Source organism: Papio anubis, chromosome 13, assembly GCF_008728515.1.
Source record: "Papio anubis isolate 15944 chromosome 13, Panubis1.0, whole genome shotgun sequence".
Classification (NCBI taxonomy): Eukaryota; Metazoa; Chordata; class Mammalia; order Primates; family Cercopithecidae; genus Papio; species Papio anubis.
In genome coordinates, this window is record NC_044988.1 from 18,735,948 (window position 1) to 18,757,511 (window position 21,564).

General features: G+C 40.8%; 1 long non-coding RNA gene across 1 annotated transcript in view; it reads right to left on the minus strand.

Annotated features, from left to right (window-relative positions):
• Positions 1–743: 743 nt before the first annotated feature.
• Positions 744–21,564, minus strand: part of LOC116269997 — a 29,371-nt gene continuing 8,550 nt past the window's right edge. The window contains exon 2 of the long non-coding RNA XR_004177824.1: positions 744–9,559. This is a non-coding gene — a long non-coding RNA (uncharacterized LOC116269997). The remainder of the gene's footprint in view (positions 9,560–21,564) is intronic.

Genomic DNA, 21,564 nt, shown 5'->3' on the forward strand with positions numbered 1-21,564 from the left:
GTCTATGCTATTGGCACATGAAGCTAGCAGAAGTAGTCTAGAACCAAGTGCAAGCAATGGTTTAGGTTTAAGATTTTAGGTTCCAGAGCTTAAGAAGAAATCCAGGCTCCTCAAATGGCCTGAGGTCTTCAGCTGAGAATTTGGAGGCATCATACCGGGTCACATGAAATAGATGTCATGATTGCCTACTGAAGAGTAGGTCTCCAGTTCTTCCATTTTTCCTTTCTTGTATTGGAGGACAACTGGGCAGCTGAAACTGGATTCTCTCCAGGATGTTCTGATTGATCTAATCCAAGTGAGGTTATGGAGTCTTTCTTGCCATGGTGAATGGTTCAGGGAAGGGTATATAACCTATTTCCAATCCAAGCAGCCCATGGCTTTCCTCTAGCCCCAAGGATTGCTTCAGATGCAGGTACATCATCTAAGATGCCCCAGTCATAATAATAAAGCTCTAGACTTCAATAAATGCAGGAAGACATTCTGTCTCTTCCCTTGGCTGTGAAAATGGAGTTTGTAGACTGGAGCTGCTGGCAGATACTTTGCCACTACTATGAAGTCAGACTAAGAATAAACTCAATACATATGTGGGCAGAGGGTGAGGCAAAATAAAGAGGCACAAAAACATGGAGCTGCATTCCTGAAGACATTATGGACAAGTGGGTGGTTTATTATGTGAGCCAATAAATTCCCTCTATTGTTTAAGCACAGACCTACCACCTCAACCATTCTTATCCTACATCCTCTTTTTTTCCTAATAATCCTTATAAATTTTTTTGCTCCACATCCACATTTCAACTATATTATCACCTCAGGAGAGGCCATCGGCATTTAATTTCTTCTTTGGAGCTAGCTGAGGGCTAAAAGTGGGCAAGTGCTTCCTAACGTATAGAAAAAGGAGGTGAGAGGTTAAGAATCTTCCATACAGACCCCTCTTTCTCCCTATCTTCAGCAGTCATTATGTTAAAAACGTTTAGTCTTTTGCCAGCTTGAATTGTGTTCCCAAGAGCCCCCTCTGTCAACTTGACTTTAGCACATAGCAAGCCCTAGGAAATCAGGGGAGAACGTGAGGTAGGGAAAGGAGAAAAACTCCTCAGTCCACAGCGCACACCAAATTGCTCATGGTACCCTGAAAAGAAATGAGTGTTAAACAGTTCTCTGTTCTTCCTCTGTCCACAATCTCTTTACTTGGCTTATTGTCTTACAGATCTTGGCCCACCTTTTAAAACTTAACTTAAGGATAAGGTTATCAGGCCACAAGTACAATTGGGCATTTTCTCCTTCATATCTCCATTCTGGAACATAGACTTCTATCATGGTTCTTGCTATCTTTTTTTTTTTTTTTTTTTTTTAACCACTTGTGTTCAATTCTCACCCTCCAATAATTCCCAATTAGCCATTTAAAAATGAAATCCCTGTCAAATAGTAAGGACTCAAACACTTTGTATGCTGAATCTCATCTATTATGATACAAGCTAAAATATGGAAAGAATTGGTGCTAGACCTACATAATGAGAGTCTCCAGTGAATACTATAGACCAGGGGAAAACAGAAAGAGCATCTTTGAAAAAGGCAAGATATATAAACACTTTCAAGAGAAGGTAAAAATAAACTTTCCATTCAGGCCTGAAGTACATGACCCATGTGCTGAATCACCCAGCAGCAAACCACCCAGTAGGTCTACCCCTAGTCCATTTAATTAATCACCAGCCTAGATTCCTTCTAGTCAATCAAAATGCTGCCTCATTTAAATTTAACCTCACAAATCCTATGCTTATCTTGAACTCTACATAAACCCTGGCTTTTGCTTTCTTCAAAAGGCTCTACATTCATTTGTAGCTCACTCTTGGAATACAAGAAATAAATTCAATTTTGTCTTTCATATTTGAGTCCCAGGTCTTATGAACTGTGAAACCCTTTAACCAATTACAGTCTTACTTGTTAGAGAACTTGAAAACATATCCAAGCTATAATGAATGTGGTATATTTCAGGTAGGTGAAATAAAACATTTTCCACCTAATGTTACCAAGCCATTCCCACATTTTCTATACTGCCCCTCCAACCTCTCTGCAAGTATTTTGTTTTCTATTTTATCTTATCTGCTTCCTTTCTTTTCTAGTCAATAAAGCTCAAGGCCATTGTTTAAAATTGTAATAATTACTTGAAAAAAGCTCTAGAGGAACTATATGTATGTCTCAGTATAGTCAGTTTTGCTACAGCAAAACACACATACCAAGTAATTTATAATGAACAGAAATGCATCAGTTCACAGCTCTGAGGGCTGGGAAGTCCAATATCAAGCTGCTAGCATCTGTTGAGGGCTTTCTTGCTGCATCATAACATGGTGAAGGCATCCCATGGTAGAAGGGCAAAGTGGGGCTGGAGAGATAGAGGGGGCAAACCCACTCCCACAATAATGACATTTAACCATTCATGAGGTCAGAGCCTTCTTAACTCAAACACTTCTCAAAGGTTTTGCCTCGTAAACTAACCTGACAAATTTCAACATGAATTTTGGAGAGGACAAACATTCAAAGCACAGCAGAGTGTAAAATATGTTTAATCCAAAAATTAACCATTTATTTGCCCCGTTGCCCAACAGCAGTAGGGAGAGACATCCCCAAAGTGTCTGAGCTGCATGAGATTTGACGTTCGATGTAGAACTTCACGAATAACTTTAATATAGATTTCTAGCAGCAAATTAATATTTTCCTAAAGGAATTTGTTTAAATGTCCATCTGTTATTTTAATTCCTGAAGAGATTTTACTGCTGGCATTTTTTAGTACACTCCTCTTTGTAATTTCATTCAAGCTATTTATCTAATGTAGTATCATCTTTTAAATTCTAAAAATTCAATGCAGAGTTACAAATACTACAAAGAAGTGACCAGGAAATTCCCACTATGTGCTTTGGCTCTGACATTTCACTTAAAATGGGTTTGGCAGATGGAGAATTGAGACTGGGGTCTGTTTTGACCAACTAATAGTAAAGTGGTTTAGTTCTAGGAATCTTCCTGTTCTTCCTCTTTGCTGGCAATTAAGATAACACAAGAAAGCACTCACATAGTGTCCTGCACACGAACCACTCAATAAACATTTTGTGAAAAACAAAAACTCTAACATAAGAGAAATAAATATTGTAGTAGCTGTTTGCCAAAAATTTCTGATTGTCTCCCTTCCCAGTATATAGTGGGACTCCACTTGCTTCTTTATGGTCAGGTGGGGTGAAAGGAAGTAAGAGATGTCACTTCTAAAGCATTTAATTATCCCCACAAGATTCCCCAGAGCCTTCTTGTTCCTCTAAGTGATGACTGGCTATTTTAGCAGACTGGATCTCTGAATGATTATGATGACCAGAGCCTTCTAATGATCTGTGGGAACATGAAACATGAGCAAAAAAAAATAAACCTTTGTTGTTTTAAGCCATGGAAAATATGGGGTTATTTGCTACCACAGTAAGACATAGCCTACTTTGACTGATTCAAGTATAATATAACCCATTCAAGAATGTGAAGTTTATTCAGGCACCAAAAATACATGCTGATAGAGGGATTTCACTTAAAAGTAATATTTTTGGACACTGATAACATTATATTAAGCATAGATTATATAATCATTTAACATTCTTGGAATTAAGAAACTTCCAGTACAAATAGCATGAAAATGGCCTCTCATTTCACCTAATGTCAGAATCTCCGCTGATAAACTAAACTAACATTAGACGCCACCGTTAAAATAGCTGCACCCCTCACCGTATACTTTATGATCCAGCCCCAGCAATTGAGGTTTGTCTGCTGACTCCAGCTCCTCCAGATGCTGTCACTAATAATTATAACCAGGTCTTTTTTTCCCCCTTTGCTCGTTTCCTTCTTAGCATGAGTCAACAAACTTTGTTTTATGCTCTATAAGGGGCACTAGTCTTTCTTTTGTTCTTGGCAGAGGGAGGAATATTTTTAGAAAAGAACCTTACTATTTTCAGAGGGGGGTCATTATCCGCCACAAAATGAGAAGAGTGTGTGTCTGGGAGGGCTGAGATACCCAGTTAGCAAATTCAAGCTCTCTGACTCCAAACCACAGAAGCCTCACCATTCTGATTAGCTTTGGTTGCAGAAGCAATTCAGGATGACACATCCCCTCTCTTACTACCTTGGCCTTTGTTTCTGGGGAACAAACAGGGTTTGGAGTTTTAGAGTTAAAAATAAAATCACATTAACACTGGGCATCATAAATCTTGACTTCAGCAAATGGGTACACCACCACCAATTTCCCAGAGATCAGCTAATCCTTGTGACAGAAATGTAGTGCAGTGTCTCTCTGCTGGGGATAGTGTGGGCATTATGTCTCATCAGCTCCTTCAGCTCAGAAAACTCAATCTGTGCAATTGACACTGTGTGCCTGGACATCACCAGCATCTAGAAAAAAAGAATATGTAAATGTTCTGAACAGATTTGTAAATTAGACTCCTCAGACCCTTCCATCTCCCCCTTTCCTTTCTTGTAATGGAAACAGCACTCCAGAACCAAACTCTCCCTTTCCAGAGTTCGTTAACATTTTCTCAAAGAACGGTCCTACATAATTCCTAAATTGTGCTTGCCTTCTTTTACGTTGTGGCAAAGTGCAATTACAGTTTAAAGGGAATATTTATGTACATTAGTTAACGACATCATTGCAACTTACTGCTCACACATCAACACTTAATTAGTGTAAGCATAAGTGACATAATTTGCTACAAGGCATGCATTTACCAGTAATGTGAGGTAATTTCATGCACTATGCACATTTTAAATATCTACTTTATACTTTGTCAGGCTGAATTTTTTTAATCAATAAGAGATATTTACATGGATCAGAAAGTGGTCTTCTTTCCTATTGTAGGCAAATATGCTGTTCTGACTTTGGAAGCATTTAATACTCTACAGGATTTTTAAAGCCAGAAAAGTTAAAGATGGTCTACAGACTCTGCCCTTGGGGATAAAGAATCCCCTGATGCACGTGGCATCATTACATTAATTATGTGTTGTCCTCTTTCATTTACAATGATTTGGTATGCATTTAAATATCTCCCCAGACATTACAAATTCTATGTTAGGGATATTGTTTTGAAATATAGTGGTCCTGTGAAATGGGGAGTTTCAAAGCACTGTCAAAAACTGCAAATACTCCTAAGAAATTATGAAGAATGGCCTTTCTGAAATGCATATTTATTCAAATTCAGTCCCTGCAGAGAATTCTGTAGTGGCTTTTCTTATGATTCATGGTCAAGTCCAAACCTCAGCAAGAGACACAAGACCCTCACTGATCTGGCCCTTGTCCACTTTGCAGTCTCCTGAGACTGTGTGTCCAAATCATTCCAAGGATTCTGGTCTCCTCTCACTACCATGGCTCATGCCAGGCTCCCCTCCTGCCAGGGCCCCCACTTTCCCTCTCATCTCCCCTCAGACATGCGTCCCTGCTGTGAGCTCCTGTCTTTCCTGGCATGGCATCAATCACATGGCCTAGTGTTACTCACACATCTGTCTCCCCTACCGGATATTGGACGAATTGGATTTCACTTAGCTAATCTCCATGTAACTAAGGTGAATACAATTTCCTACAGAGACAGAATGGCATACTGAATAAGAACCTGGGCTTGAGAGTAAATAGTCCTCAATTCAAGGTGACTTTAGCCAAAGGGCTTCTCTGTGCTTCAGGTTCCTCACATTTAAAAAGGGAGAAGTGGCCTAAACGCCAGCCTCGTAGATTGGTGGGCCCTCGTTGGGCTTCCCGAGCTACAGATATGGATTTTTCTCCCTGGTTGTCTCTTTGGTACACAAGCCCCATTCCACCCCCTGATTCTCATCTACAGGGCTGCCCTACTCCATCACACACTCAGCTCTGATTCTCAGCCTCCCAGCCCAGGTTAGCAACTTAGGCTCCCTACTGCTCTGCCGCAAAGTATTAACACTGATGTCCACAGCAATGCTGTTTTTCAAAATTATCTTTTCCCCCCTCAGGAAGGCAATCAACACTTCACCTCAAGATAGAAGTAGCCTAGATTTAAATTCCAGCTCAGCCACTATGTAAGTTATTTAGCAATTATTTAACTGCCAACCATATACCACGCAATGCATTAGCTGCTTAAGGTGCAATGGTGAGTGAAAACCACCTCCTTGAGCAAAACTGGTTCCAGTTGGGTCTAGGGACAGGTTTGGAACCTGTTGGAAGCTGCTTCTTTATAGTGGAGAAAAGAATCTCCTATTTGTAAGCTTGTTATGAGGCTAAAAAGAGAAAACATACATGGGAATATATTACAAACTATAAAGTTCTATGCAAAATCAGGATTATACAATTCTTATCTCTTCTGAAGTCTCTTCCAATTCTAAGTCCAGATAACCTAACAGTGTGGGTCGCACAGCTAAATGCACTTTCCTCTACAGTTTCTATGCTGTATTCCCCATAAGTTCACATCTTCCTGCTTGACAGGCTAATGTGCTGCTGCCATCCCCCTCGATATTAGTCTAATTCTGATTTGAGGCTACAGAAGTGACAAGTGAAGCTATTTTAGAGGTGCCTGGGGTCGTAAAACATTTTGAAAATTATTTGGCTGTCGAAGTCACGTCAGAGTAGATCTGCATGAAGTTTCTGTGGTTCTAAAGTGAACATGAGGTGCCTTTCCGCTTGTGCTCTGGAGAGAGCTGGCATGATTAACGGAGCCATCATCAGTCACTTTGCTACATGCCAGAGAGGCCTGCTCTGAGCCCACTAAGCCAGTGCCTTGGGGACTCACTCAGCAACTCTGAGGAAGCTTTGCAACCAAGAGGGCCTAAAAGGATCCAGGAATAGGAAACAAAAGTCTCTTACCATGAAAAGATACTTTTTTTTTTTAAGTGTCAGAAATGGATGTCTTTTTTCAACAGGAGAGATCCTGAAAGCACTGAGAGGGATTATCCATCTTACACTTTCTCAAAGAATGACTGAGAAAAGTTGCAAAATCAGAATTGAAATTCTCTGGCCATTTATTCTTTCCCCCCAGTTTGTGCATTGAGCCTAGCTGCCCCCTTTAAATAATAATAATAAATCCAATGAACATGGGAGGACACTGACAAAAAATTGATCATTTTTCTTAGCAGCTTCAAACCAGTAGTTTTCAAACAAAGGCAGCCTGGAGGGACCATGTATTAGTCCGTTTTCACCCTGCTGATAAAGACATACCCAAGACTGGGCAATTTACAAAAGAAAGTGGTTTAATTGGACTTGCAGTTCCATGTAGCTCACAATCACGGTGGAAGGCAAGGAGGAGCAAGTCACGTCTTACATGGGTGGCAGCAGGCAAAGAGAGAGCTCGTGCAGGAAAACTACCTCTTATAATAACCATCAGATCTCTTGAGACTTACTCACTATCATGAGAACAGCACAGGAAAGACTTACCCCCATGATTCAATTACCTCCCATCAGGTCCCTCCCACAGCACATGGGAATTCAAGATGAGATTTGGGTGGAGACACAGCCAAACCATATCAGGCCACGAAGGTGTTTTACTTATTACTGGGGGTAGGAGAAGAAGGTAGGGAGACTCTGGTGGGACCAGAGTCTGTGCTACAAATGTCAGGCCTGTAAAGGTAACCCCCACTTCACTTTTTATCTGTGTAAATTGAGGGCCATCCATACAGTCATTTAGATATTTTAGATCTACAGGGCTGCCCTACTCCAAATATCTAAAATATCTAAATGACTGGAAAAGACTCAGGTGATTTCTAAACATATTCCTCTAAACCTCACACACGAAGCTGTAAAGTCCTTTAGGATTAGAACCATACATTATCCATTCCTGTATCCACCATGTCACATAGTGCCTTGCACACAGAATATCCTCCATAGGCACTTGGTGAATGAATGAATAATGAGGTAATAGTTATGAAAGAACCAGGAGAAAGAGGAAGGAGAAACAGAAAAGAGGAGATAGAAATGGAAGAAGAGAGAAAAAGACAAATTGGGTACAGAATAATTAACATATAAAATAAATAAATAAAAATCAGAGTATGTGGTGGTTTGTCACGCGTAAGTGGCTTGACTGATAAAAAGCAATCAGGGATGCCTTGTGCTTTGTCAAGGGAAGCAGAAATCATTGCCACACCGTCTCCCTGTACCCTGTTCCTTGTCCATCTTCCTCCCCAACCACAGACCCTACTGGACCATAGAGAAAACAGGAAGGCACCTTTCAGACAAACATTTGTCTTGCACATGACAAATTTATCTTAGTTTCCTGGTTCCTATAGCCTTCTATATAGAGAGCTATACTTCTAGACTACAGTGGCTGAAATTATTCTGCCTATTTCCATCACCTAATTCTATGCACAAAGATCATTTGCACAGCAGAGCCACCATCATATAAGTCTACCCCACTAATGCACTCGAAGGATTCAAAGTGCTATGTCAGACTCAGCAGCTTTCAAACATTATTTTTAATGCACTGTGGAAAAGTAAGTGTGGATGGTGCTTTTGACCTTAATTATTTGTGATAACTAGCTGAATAGAACCACATGGTTCTCAGAGCTGAAAAAGCATATTTCCACAAACCTCCATCAAGTAATAATTATTGATGATTCCAATCTCTTTCAATAAATATTTCAGAGCATCACAGAGTCATGGTGTCAGTAGCAGACATGCTCAAAATGTCCTCCCAGATATGGGCTATTATTTTTTTAGTTGCACAAAACAGAGAGTTTTATCCTCCTCCCTCCTCAGTGGACTGATTTATTTATGTTGCAAACCTCTGCTTAAAAATTATAATATCTAAGAATTTATCACCCCATGTCTTCTTCCAAACACCTAAAACCACTCTTGCCCTCCACTGTACCTCATTTATATCAAATGGCATCTGTCTACCACCTTCAAAAGCACCATCTCTAGGCTCTGGGGAATAGTTGTATTTGAATAAGCCTGGATCTAAACCTGGTATAGAGTAAAACCTCAAGATTAGTCTGGATACGTATAAATGGACTCCACAATACAGCCAGCCCATTGTTACATAACGCATCATCTCAGTTTGGCCTGTCATTAGGTTTCTAAATCACCATATACAACTAGCAAAATATTTGTCATGTTATTAACAGACAAAAACTGACATCCTTTTCCCTTTAAAATAACAATACCTAGTTTATCTAAAACTTGTGTCTATCCTCTGACTCCAGTGATGAAAATAAACACAACAGAATTCAAAATATAAACTGTCAGTACAGGTCAAAGGCTCAGGCCAATTATATTTTACCTCTGAAAGATCTGGATGGGTTACACCCTTCAGTTCAGCTCTGCCAAGCTTCAGTAAATGGTGGGCACTCAGTAATTTTCACTGACCTCATGTACATTAAGAATTAAAAGCTCCAGCTAGGGTTCGATAGAATATTAAGAATGGAAGCCTAGTTAAAAAAGCAGACACACTGAATCACACAGATCCTACCTCCAATTTGTCTCTCACAATTCCTCATTTCACTTCTATGTTCCTGATTCAGACATTATCTCTGGCCTGGAAATAGCTCTTGCTTTCAAACAGCTTCTAGAACTGTAAACCAAGGCAAGGGCCATCTACAAAACCAATATATATAGGATCAAATTGACATCAGACTTCTCATCAGCAACTTTGAAAATTACAAGATAAAGATGCATTCGAAGTTCTACAAGATTCGGAACCTAAAATTCTACAGCCATACAAAATATCAATCAAGCCTGAGGATAAAATATACATATGTTTAGATATGCACAGCTTCAGAACATTGATAACCCAAGTGCCATTTGTGAGGAGAATTTTGAGTATGTACTCCAGATAAGAAAATGAAGTTGAAACCAAAAAATGGAAGACATTTTTCTCCAAAAGAGAAGCTAACCCAGGAGGGCAAGATGCACTGATACTGTTCCTAACAATTCTTGGAACAATAAGTGGATCAAGGCAGTGACCAGTCCAGGTTACAGCAGACAGCTGAAGTGCTCTTGAAAAGTTTTCTTTGGAAGGAAGTATACTCAGTGCAATAGATGAGCCTGAGTTATTTTAAGAATATGGTAAAAATTCATTTTTAACTTGACAACAATGGCAATAAAATACATTACATAAAAGACAAGAAATTCATTGATGTCAATTAAAAAAAAAAAAAAAGAATAGCTACTTTAAAAAGCCATGGTTTGAATGAGTCATTCTAAAATATTTTTAAAATGTAACAAAAGTGAATCCATTTGAGTTGGACATTAGGAATTTTCTTCCTCCAATTGTAAAAACATTGTAACACTGGACGTAAAAAGAAGAAAATGAATGCAATGCCTTTAATTGAATTGTGGTGAACAATATGTGCATGGCCACAGAAACAAATGATATTTATTGGTCTTTAGTCTTCACTTCAGTAAAAGCTAAAGACAAAGCACATAACAATTATAGTTTCAGAAAGGGAGAGAAGTGTTTCCCTGTGACTATGTAAAATTAAAGAAGAGTCACCAGAAATTAGGTAGTAGCAGGGCAAGAGAGGAAATAGGAGGAAGAGTAAGAATAGAAGCATGATCATGAGATGTATAAAAGTAACCATAAAGGGAACTAAAAATAGCAGAGTTTAAAAGTGGTTGCCTTTGTGGAGTGAAACTGAGGTTGAGGAAGAATAAGCAGAAAAAAACATGCTTTCCATTTCAAACTCCTCTTCACCTAGGGAAAGTAAATTAATATAAATTATGTATTTCCTTTAAGATGATATAAGTAAAATATATTAACACAGACAAAAGAAACAGGAGTCCTTAAGTGAACAACGCATAGCACGATCAGAACTATTTGTTTCTAAGGGCACACATATGCTTGGGAAAAAACCTCAAAAGACAGATACCAAATCATTCATGGTTCTTGCTCTGTGGCCCAGCCTGGAGTGCAGTGGCGGGATCTCAGCTCACTGCAAGCTCCGCCTCCCGGGTTCACGCCATTCTCCTGCCTCAGCCTCCCGAGTAGCTGGGACCACAGGCGCCCGCCACCACGCCCGGCTAATTTTTTTGTATTTTTTAGTAGAGACGGGGTTTCACTGTGTTAGTCAGGATGGTCTCGATCTCCTGACTGCGTGATTCACCCACCTCGACTTCCCGAAGTGCTGGGATTACAGGCGTAAGCCACTGCGCCCGGCCCATTCATGGTTCTTACATTTAGAATGTAAATTACTGGTGATTTTCATTTCCGTCTTTACATTCTTACATAGTACCTAATTCCTTTTTTGCAATGATCACATATCAAACACACAAAAAAGATTTTACTATTGAAAATTAAATTTTAAAATGTGGTCATAATCCTATAATTAGCCAATTATAAAATATCCATACACCTGCTTCTAAATTTTGTATTTTTTAAATATTTTAAATATTAAGTGGGATTATGAATATATATTCTCTATAAAATGGGATCATACAGAACATGTCACAATTTTTTCAAGCTACTCACCATCCATTTATTTACAACAGGCTCATGCCTCCATTATATCACTATTGCACAAACTGGCAGACACATTCACTTGTCCAACGTGTCTATTTTCCCCCGCGTATAAGATCCGGAAGCTAAGAACTATGATTTCATAATTCTGTACCTGAATCTTTTACCCAGGAAAGGCATGTAATATATACGTTGATCAACCTGACAGTAAGTTTGACATACTTCCCTCCTGTGCATGCAGTTACCAAACATTCCCTTTCATAAATATTAATGTTTGTGCACACAACAAAAGTAGCAGGGCGGCCGGGCATGGTGGCTCATACCTGTAAGTAATCCCAGCACTTTAGGAGGCTGAGGCTGGTGAATCCCCTGAGGTCAGGAGTTTGAGACCAGCCTGGCCAACATGGTGAAACCATGTCTCTACTAAAAATACAAAAATTAGCTGGGCATGGGGGCGGGCACCTGTAATCCCAGCCACTCATGAAACTGAGGCAGGAGAATTGCTTGAACCAAGGAGGCGGAGGTTGCAGTGAGCTGAGGTTATGCCACTGCATACCAACCTGGACAACAGGAGTGAAACTCCGTGTCAAAAAAAAAAAGTAGCAGGGTGATTATGCGAATATGCTGGCTTCCACATAGAGTTCTCAACAGCATAACTACTGATATTTTGACCCGGATAATGCTTTATGGTAGAGGCTGCCTTCTGCAAGGTAGCAGGTTTAGCAGCATCCCCAGCACTGGGCAGTAACACCCTCCTCCCTGTTGTAACAACTGAAATTGCAAGTTGTCTTCTGGAGGCCAAATTCACCCTGCTTGAGAACTGCTAACATAGAGATTGTGTGTATCACTCTTGAGCAGCCTCATCAGAGTTCACCTTCAAACCTTTCACTGGGTGAGGTATCCCCTTGCTTAGTCTAGATGTCACCAGGGCGGGATATCTGACCCATCCTTTACCTACCGTAGTCTTTTATGTGCAGCCACACTAACAGTTGTGGTTCTCTTTTGAACTATCCAAGAACAGTAGTAAATTGGAATGAGGGTGATCCTCATCTTTTTCATCAAAGATATTACATCAGCATTCCTTCTGTACTGCTACTGTGAAACATTTTAGTAAAAATTTAGCCTTCAGAAATTCTAGGCGGGAAAGTGCCATCTCTATGTTTGCAGGTATCCCCAAAACTCCAGGGTATACATTTCAGCCTCTCCCAAGAACTCTTTTCCATGCACTGCTCCATATATTACACAGCTCAGCAAGGCTTCAGGAAGGAATGAGATGTCACCTCCTCCTGCCTCTCTAAAAGTATATCCCAATCATTATGAATGACTCTCAAAGCCCCTCTCTTGGGTTGAGGGGGAAAATGCACTCCCCTATTCTTCATGATGGGGAAAGAAAACAATCACTTTTCACCTTTGTATTAGTCTGTTTTCATGCTGCTGATAAAGACATAACCCAAGACTAGGAAGAAAAAGAGGTTTAATTGGACCTACAGTTCCACATGACTGGGGAGGCCTCAGAATCATGGCAGGAGGCGTGGTTCTTCTTACATGGTGGCAGCAAGAGAAAATGAGGAGGATACAAAAGCAGAAACCCCTAATAAAATCATCAGATCTCATGAGACTTATTCACTACCAGGAGAACAGTATGGGGGAAACTGAACCCAAAATTCAAATTATCTCCCACTGGGTCCCTCTTGCAACTTGTGGGAATCATGGGAGTAAAATGCAAGATGAGATTTGGGTGGGAACACAGCCAAACCATATCATTCTGCCCCTGGCCCCTCCAAAACTCATGTCCTCACATTTCAAAACCAATCATGCCTTCCTAACTGCCCCCCAAAGTCTTAACACATTTCAGCATTAACCCAAAAGTCCACAGTCCAAAGTCTCATCTGAGACAAGGCAAGTCTCTTCCACCTATGAGCCTGTAAAATCAAAAGCAAGTTAGTTACTTCCTGGATACAATGGAGGTACAGTAAATACAGCCATTCCAAATTGGAGAAATTGGCCAAAACAAAGGGGTTACAGGGTCCACGCAAGTCTGAAATCCAGTGAGGCAGTCAAATTCTAAAGCTCCAAAATGATCTCCTTTGACTCCATGTCTCACATCCGGGTCATGCTGATGCAAGAGGTGGGTTCCCACAGTCTTGGGCAGCCCCACCCTGTGGCTTTGCAGGGTACAGCCCCCTCCCGACTGCTTTCACAGGCTGGCGTTGAGCATCCGCAGCTTTTCCAGGCACACGGTACAAGCTGTCGGTGGATCTACCATTCTGGGGTCTGGAGGACAGTGGCCCTCTTCTCACAGCTCCACTAGGCAGTGCCCCAGTAGGGACTGTGTGGCAGCTCCCACCCCACACTTCCCTTCTACATTGCCCTAGCAGAGGTTCTCCATGAGGGCCCCACCCCTGAAACAAAGTTTTGCCTGAGCATCCAGGTGTTGCCATACATCTCCTGAAATCTAGGTGGAAGTTCCCAAACCTCAGTTCCTGACTTCTGTGCACTCCCAGGCTCAACATCATGTGAAAGCTGCCAAGGTTTGGGGCTTGTACCCTCTGAAACCATGTGATAAGCTGTACCTTGGCCCCTTTTAGCAACAGCTGCAGTGGCTGGGATGCAGGGCATCAAGTACCTAGGCTGCACACAGCAATGGGGACCCTGGGCATTGCCTGCAAAACCATTTTTTCCTCCTAGGCTTTCAGGCCTGTGATGGGAGGGGCTGCCATAAAGACCTCTGACATACCCTGGAGACATTTTCCCCATTGTCTTGGGGATTAACATGGGGCTCCTGTTACTTATACAAATTTCTGCAGCTGTCTTGAATTTCTCCCCAAAAAATGGGTTTTTCTTTTCTACTGCATCATTATGCTGTAAATTTTCTGAACTCTTATGCTATTTCCTTTTTAAAACAAAATGCTTTTAACAGCACCCAAGTCACTTTTTGGATGCTTTGCTGCTTAGAAATTTCTTCTGTCAGATACCCTAAATTATCTTTCTCAAATGCAAAGTTGCACAAATCTCTAGGACAGCGGCAAAATGCACCAGCCTCTTTGCTAAAACATTAGAAGAGTCATCTTTGCTCCAGTTCCCAAAAAGCTCCTCATTTCCATCTGAGACCAACTCAGCCTGGACCTTATTGTTCGTATCACTATCAGCATTTTGGTCAAAGCCATTCAACAAGTCTCTAGGAGGTTCCAAACTTTCTCACATTTTCCTATCTTCTTCTGAGTCCAGTAAACTGTTCCAATCTCTGCCTGATACCCAGTTCCAAAGTTGCTTCTACATTTTCGGGTATCTTTTCAGCAATGCCCCACTCTACTGATACCAATTTACTGTACTGGCCTGTTTTCACACTGCTGATAAAGACATACTGGAGCCTGGGAAGAAAAATATTTAACAGGACTTACAGTTCCACATGGCAAGGGAGGCCTCAGAATCATGGTGGGAGGCAAAAAACTTCTTACGTGGTGGCAGCTAGAGGAAACTGAGGATGCAAAAGCGAAAACCCCTGATAAAACCATCAGATCTCTTAAGACTTATTCACTACCATGACAATGGTATGGGGGAAACCTCCACCATGATTCAAAGTATCTCCCACCGAGTCCCTCTCACAACATGAGGGAATTATGGGAGTACAATTCAAGATGAGATTTGGGTGGGGACACAGAGCCAAACCACATAAAGCTTGAATATAATACTTCTTAGAATACTGCAAATCTCAGTAGTTCTCTCCCTTCCCCAGTAATTATGGGCCAAATGGTGTCCTTAAAAAATTTATATGTGTGGGGCATGACCCAGATGGCCGAATAGGAACAACTACAGCTTCCAGCTCCCAGCATGAGCGACACAGAAGACGGGTGACTTCTGCATTTTCAACTGAGGTACCTGGTTCATCTCACTGGGGCGTGTCGGACAGTTGGTGCTGGTCCACGGGTGCAGCCCGACCAGTGAGAGCTGAAGCAGGGCGAGGAATTGCCTCACCTGGGAAGTGCAAGGGGGAAATGAATTCCTTTTCCTAGCCAAAGGAAATTGAGACACACAACACCTAGAAAATCGGGTAACTCCCACCCTAATACTGAGCTTTACCAAGAGTCTTAGCAAAAGAGTTCATATCCAACACCTGGCCCAGAGGGTCCCACGCCCACGGAGCCTCCCTCATTGCTAGCACAGCAGTCTGAGATCTAACAGTAAGGCGGCAGGGAGGCTGGGGGAGGGGCGCCTGCCATTGCTGAGGCTTAAGTAGGTAAACAAAGCCACCAGGTGCAGCCCACCTCAGCTCAAGGAAACCTGCCTGCATCTGTAGACTCCTCCTCTGGGGACAGGGCATAGCTAAACGAAAAGCAGCAGAAACCTCGGCAGAGGTGATTGCCCCTGTCTGACAGCTTTGAAGAGAGCAATGGATCTCCCAGCATGGAGGTTGAGATCTGAGAATGGACAGACTGCCTGCTCAAGTGGGTCCCTGACTCCTGAGTAGCCTAACTGGGAGACATCCCCCACTAGGTGCAGACCGACACCTCACATCTTACACAGCGGGGTACACCCCTGAGACAAACCTTCCAGAGCAAGAATCAGACAGCGACACTTGCTGTTCAGCAATATTCTATCTTCTGCAGCCTCCGCTGCTGATACCCAGGCAAATGGGGTCAGGAGTGGACCTCAAGCAAACTCCAACAGACCCACAGCTGAGGGTCCTGACTGTTAGAAGGAAAATTAACAAACAGAAAGGACACCGACACCAAAACCCCATCAGTACATCACTATCATCAAAGACCAAAGGCAGATAAAACCACAAAGATGGGGAAAAAGCAGTGCAGAAAAGCTGGAAATTCAAAAACTCAGAGCGCATCTCCCCCTCCCAAAGGAATGCAGCTCATCGCCAGCAACGGAACAAAGCTGGACGAAGAATGACTTTCATGAGTTGAGAGAAGACTTCAGTCAATCAAACTTCTCAGAGCTAAAGGAGGAACTACGTAACCAGCGCAAAGAAACTAAAAACCTTGAAAAAAGATTTGATGAATGGATAACTAGAATAATCAATGCAGAGAAGACCTTAAAAGAACTGATAGAGATGAAAACTATAACACGAGAACTATGTGACAAATGCACAAGCTTCAGTAACTGACTCAATCAACTGGAAGAAAGAGCATCAGTGATTGAAGATCAAATGAATGAAATGAAGCGAGAAGTGTAGAGAAAAAAGAGTAAAAAGAAATGAACAAAGCCTCCAAGAAATATGGGATTATGTGAAAAGACCAAATCTACGTCTGATTGGTGTGCCTGAAAGTGATGGGGAAAATGGAACCAAGCTGGAAAACACTCTACAGGATATCATCCAGGAGAAGTTCCCCAACCTAGTAAGGCAGGCCAACATTCAAATTCAGGAAATACAGAGAAGGCCACAAAGATATTCCTCGAGAAGAGCAACTCCAAGACACATAATTGTCAGATTCACCAAAGTTGAAATGAAGGAAAAAATGTTAAGGGCAGCCAGAGAGAAAGGTTGGGTTACACACAAAGGGAAGCCCATCAGACTAACAGCAGATCTCTCGGCAGAAACTCTCCAAGCCAGAAGAGAGTGGGAGTCAGTATTCAACATTCTTAAAGAATTTTTAACCCAGGATTTCATATCCATAAGTGAAGGAGAAATAAAATCCTTTACAGACAAGCAAATGCTGAGAGATTTTGTCACCACTAGGCCTGCCCTACAAAAGATTCTGAAGGAAGCACTAAATATGGAAAGGCTCAACAGGTACCAGCCATTGCAAAAACATGTCAAAATGTAAAGTCCATCGATGCTAGGAAGAAACTGCATCAACTAGCGAGCAAAATAACCAGCTAATATCATAAATGACAGGATCAAGTTCACACATAACAATATTAACCTTAAATGTAAATGGACTAAATGCTCCAATTAAAAGATACAGACTGGCAAATTGGATAGAGTCAAGACCCATCAGTTTGCTGTATTCAGGAGACCCATCTCACATGCAGAGACACACATAGGCTCAAAACAAAGGGATAGAGGAAGATCTACCAAGCAAATGGAAAACAAAACCAAAAAAAGCAGGGGTTGCAATCCTAGTCTCTGATAAAACAGACTTTAAACCACCAAAGATTAAAAGAGACAAAGAAGGCCATTACATAATGGTAAAGGAATCAATTCATCAGGAAGAACTAACTATCCTAAATATATATGCACCCAATACAAGAGCACCCAGATTCATAAAGCAAGTCTTTAGAGACTTACAGAGAGACTTAAGACTCCCATACAATAATAATGGGAGACTTTAACACCCCACTGTCAACATTAGACAGATCAACGAGACAGAAACTTAACAAGGATATCCAGGAATTGAACTCAACACTGCACCAAGCAGACCTAATAGACATCTACAGAACTCTCCACCCCAAATCAACAGAATATACATTCTTCTCAGCACCACATCGCACTTATTCCAAAATTTACCACATAGTTGGAAGTAAAGCACTCCTCAGCAAATGTAAATGAACAAAAATTATAATGAACTGTCTCTCAGACCACAGTGCAATCAAACTAGAACTCAGGACTAATCAAAACCACTCAATCAAAACCACTCAACTACATGGAAACTGAAAAACCTGCTCCTGAATGACTACTGGGTACATAACGAAATGAAGGCAGAAATAAAGATGTTCTTTGAAACTAATGAGAACAAAGATACAACATACCAGAATCTCTGGGACACATTTAAAGTAGTGTGTAGAGGGAAAATCATGAATGAACTCTCATTCACAATAGCTTCAAAGAGAATAAAATACCTAGGAATCCAACTTACAAGGGATGTAAAGGACCTCTTCAAGGAGAACTACAAACCACTGCTCAGTGAAATAAAAGAGGACACAAACAAATGGAAGAACATACAATGCTCATGCATAGGAAGAATCAATATTGTGAAAATGGCCATATTGCCCAAGGTAACTTATAGATTCAATGCCATCCCCATTAAACTACCAATGACTTTCTTCACAGAATTGGAAAAAACTGCTTTAAAGGTCATATGGAACCAAAAAAGAGCCCGCATAAGCCAAAAGAACAAAACTGGAAGCATCACGCTACCTGACTTCAAACTCTACTACAAGGCTACAGTAACCAAAACAGCATAGTACTGGTACCAAAACAGAGATATAGATCAATGGAACAGAACAGAGCCCTCAGAAATAATACCACACATCTACAGCCATCTGATCTTTGACAAACCTGACAAAAACAAGAAATGGAGAAAGGATTCCCTATTTAATAAATGGTGCTGGGAAAATTGGCTAGCCATAAGTAGAAAACTGAAACTGGATCCTTTCCTTACTCCTTATACGAAAATTAATTCAAGACAGATTATAGAGACTTAAATGTTAGACCTAATACCATAAAAACCTTAGAAGAAAACCTAGATAATACCATTCAGGACATAGGCATGGGCAAGGACTTCATGTCTAAAACACCAAAAGCAATGGCAACAAAAGCCAAAAATGACAAATGGGATCTAATTAAACTAAAGAGCTTCTGCACAGCAAAAGAAACTACCACCAGAGTGAACAGGCAACCTACAGAATGGGAGAAAATTTTTGCAATCTACTCATCTGACAAAGGGCTAACATCCAGAACCTACAAAGAATTCAATCAAATTTACAAGAAAAACACAAACAACCCCATCAAAAAGTGGGCAAAGGATATGAACAGACACTTCTCAAAAGAAAACATTCATACAGCCAACAGACACATGAAAAAATGCTCATCATCACTCATCATCAGAGAAATGCAAATCAAAACCATAATGAGATACCATCTCACACCAGTTATAATGGCAATCACTAAAAAATCAGGAAACAACAGGTGCTGGAGAGGATGTGGAGAAATAGGAACGCTTTTACACTGTTGGTGGGACTGTAAACTAGTTCGACCATTGTGGAAAACAGTGTGGTGATTCCTCAAGGATCTAGAACTAGGAATATCATTTGACCCAGTCATCCCATTACTGGGGATATACCCAAAGGATTATAAGTCATGCTGCTATAAAGACACATGCACACGTATGTTTATTGTGGCACTATTCACAATAGCCAAGACTTGGAATCAACCCAAATGTCCATCAGTGACACTGGATTAAGAAAATGTGGCACATATACACCATGGAATACTATGCAGCCATAAAAAATGATGAGTTTGTGTGCTTTGTAGGGACATGGATGCAGCTGGAAACCATCATTCTCAGCAAACTATCACAAGAACAGAAAACCAAATACCATATGTTCTCACTCATAGGTGGGAATTGAACAATGAGATCACTTGGACACAGGAAGGGAAACATCACACACTGGGTCCTATTGTGGGGAGGGGGGGAGCGGAGGGATAGCATTAGGAGATATACCTAATGTAAATGACGAGTTAATGGGTGCAGCACACCAACATGGCACATGTATACATATGTAACAAACCTGCATGTTGTGCACATGTGCACTAGAACTTAAAGTATAATTTTAAAAAAATTTATATGTTAAAGTTTGAATGTGATTGCATTCAGAGAAAGGGTCTTTAAACAGGTAATTAAGTTAAAATCACATCATTAGAGAGGACATCAGAGAACAGATCTTAACCCAATATGACTCGTGTCCTTATAAGAAGAGATAGAATACAGACAAGTACAGAGGGAAGTTCACATGTTCAAGTTAAGACAAAGGGAGGTGGCAACCTACAATTCAAGGAGAAAAATCTCAGAGGAAACCCAAACTACTGATACCTCAAACTCAAACTTTTGACCTCTAGAACCATGAGAAAATAATTTCTGTTGTATAAGCCACGCAGTCTGTGGTACTTCGTTACAGCGGTTCTAGCAAACTCATATATACCAGTCTTGGGGTGGGGGAATGGTTGAATGAGAAGAGCAGGTTGTGCCTCTGCTTATTAAGCCCTGGAGAGGTATCCAGCCTCAGTTTTTTGTAGCTTCATTTAAATAAGGAATACCTGGACCTTCTTCAACTTTGAGATCTTATCAACAATTCTGGAGCAATAGAAAAAGAAAATTCCCACTCATTGTCATGTTATACATGCATCTAGTGGGATTTTAACAGCATCCAAAAGGAAAGCCAAGTTTTCAGCAATGCAAAGAGAAAAATGGCTCCTTTGTTGTCCATTGCTGCTATACATCTCATAAACACCTCTTAAGGCAATAGCACCTTGCCTATATGAACCTGGGTGCAGGTTCTATGATGCAGTGACACGTCTGCTCAGTGATTTCATGGGCGATATACCATAAACATGGCTGACTTGTGAAATTACCTCTTTGCATTGCTGGCTAGAAAATTGTTTTCAAACGCTGGTCAAGGTCTGGATGGCATCCTTCTAAGTAGACATAAATCACTACCTTGAGTGCTCTGAACAATACTAAGACAGGAAATGATCTTGGCAGTCACTTAACCCAATCCTTTATCTGATGTTTCAGTGACTTCTTTCTGCCTATGTCCACGTTAGGTTATACATAAAGCAGAATGCTTGACAAATATAACCAGGCTAGGATTCCGTATACGGAAGTCCTATGTAGAGAGTGAAAGAAGCCTTATACATTTTCACACCTAAAACATTGTTTTCAAAGCTGGTCATCGAGATTCTTGGTTGAATAAGAAAACATCGTCTACATTTATACTCTACTCCCTCAACACTTTACCATTCTACACCCTCTGTAAGACTGGGGTCCACTAATGAATAGTATTTAGAGTGAAAATAAGACATCACAAGAATTTGATAGTCCATTCTTAGCCTAAGAAAAGCAGTTTGTTGAATATCTGACCTTGGGCAAGTCCATCAACCACTTTTTTTCTTCATCTTAAAACAAGAGGATAAACAGTAAAGCAAAAAAAAAAAAAAAGTACATAGCCATGAATGTTGCTTTCAGTTGTTAAATTCTCCAAATCTCATTATATGTGGTGTGTGTTAATGTATGTGTATGTGTGTGTGTGTGTGTGTGTATTTATATATATTCCAAAACCCTTCATCCTATCCTATTCTGCTCATCTAATTTTGCCTACATCCTTCTGCCAAACTTTTTCTAGCCATATTACCTAAGTGTCTACACCCACAAGCCTTTCCACCCCGGGTGATGTTCTCTCTGTGAAATATCCT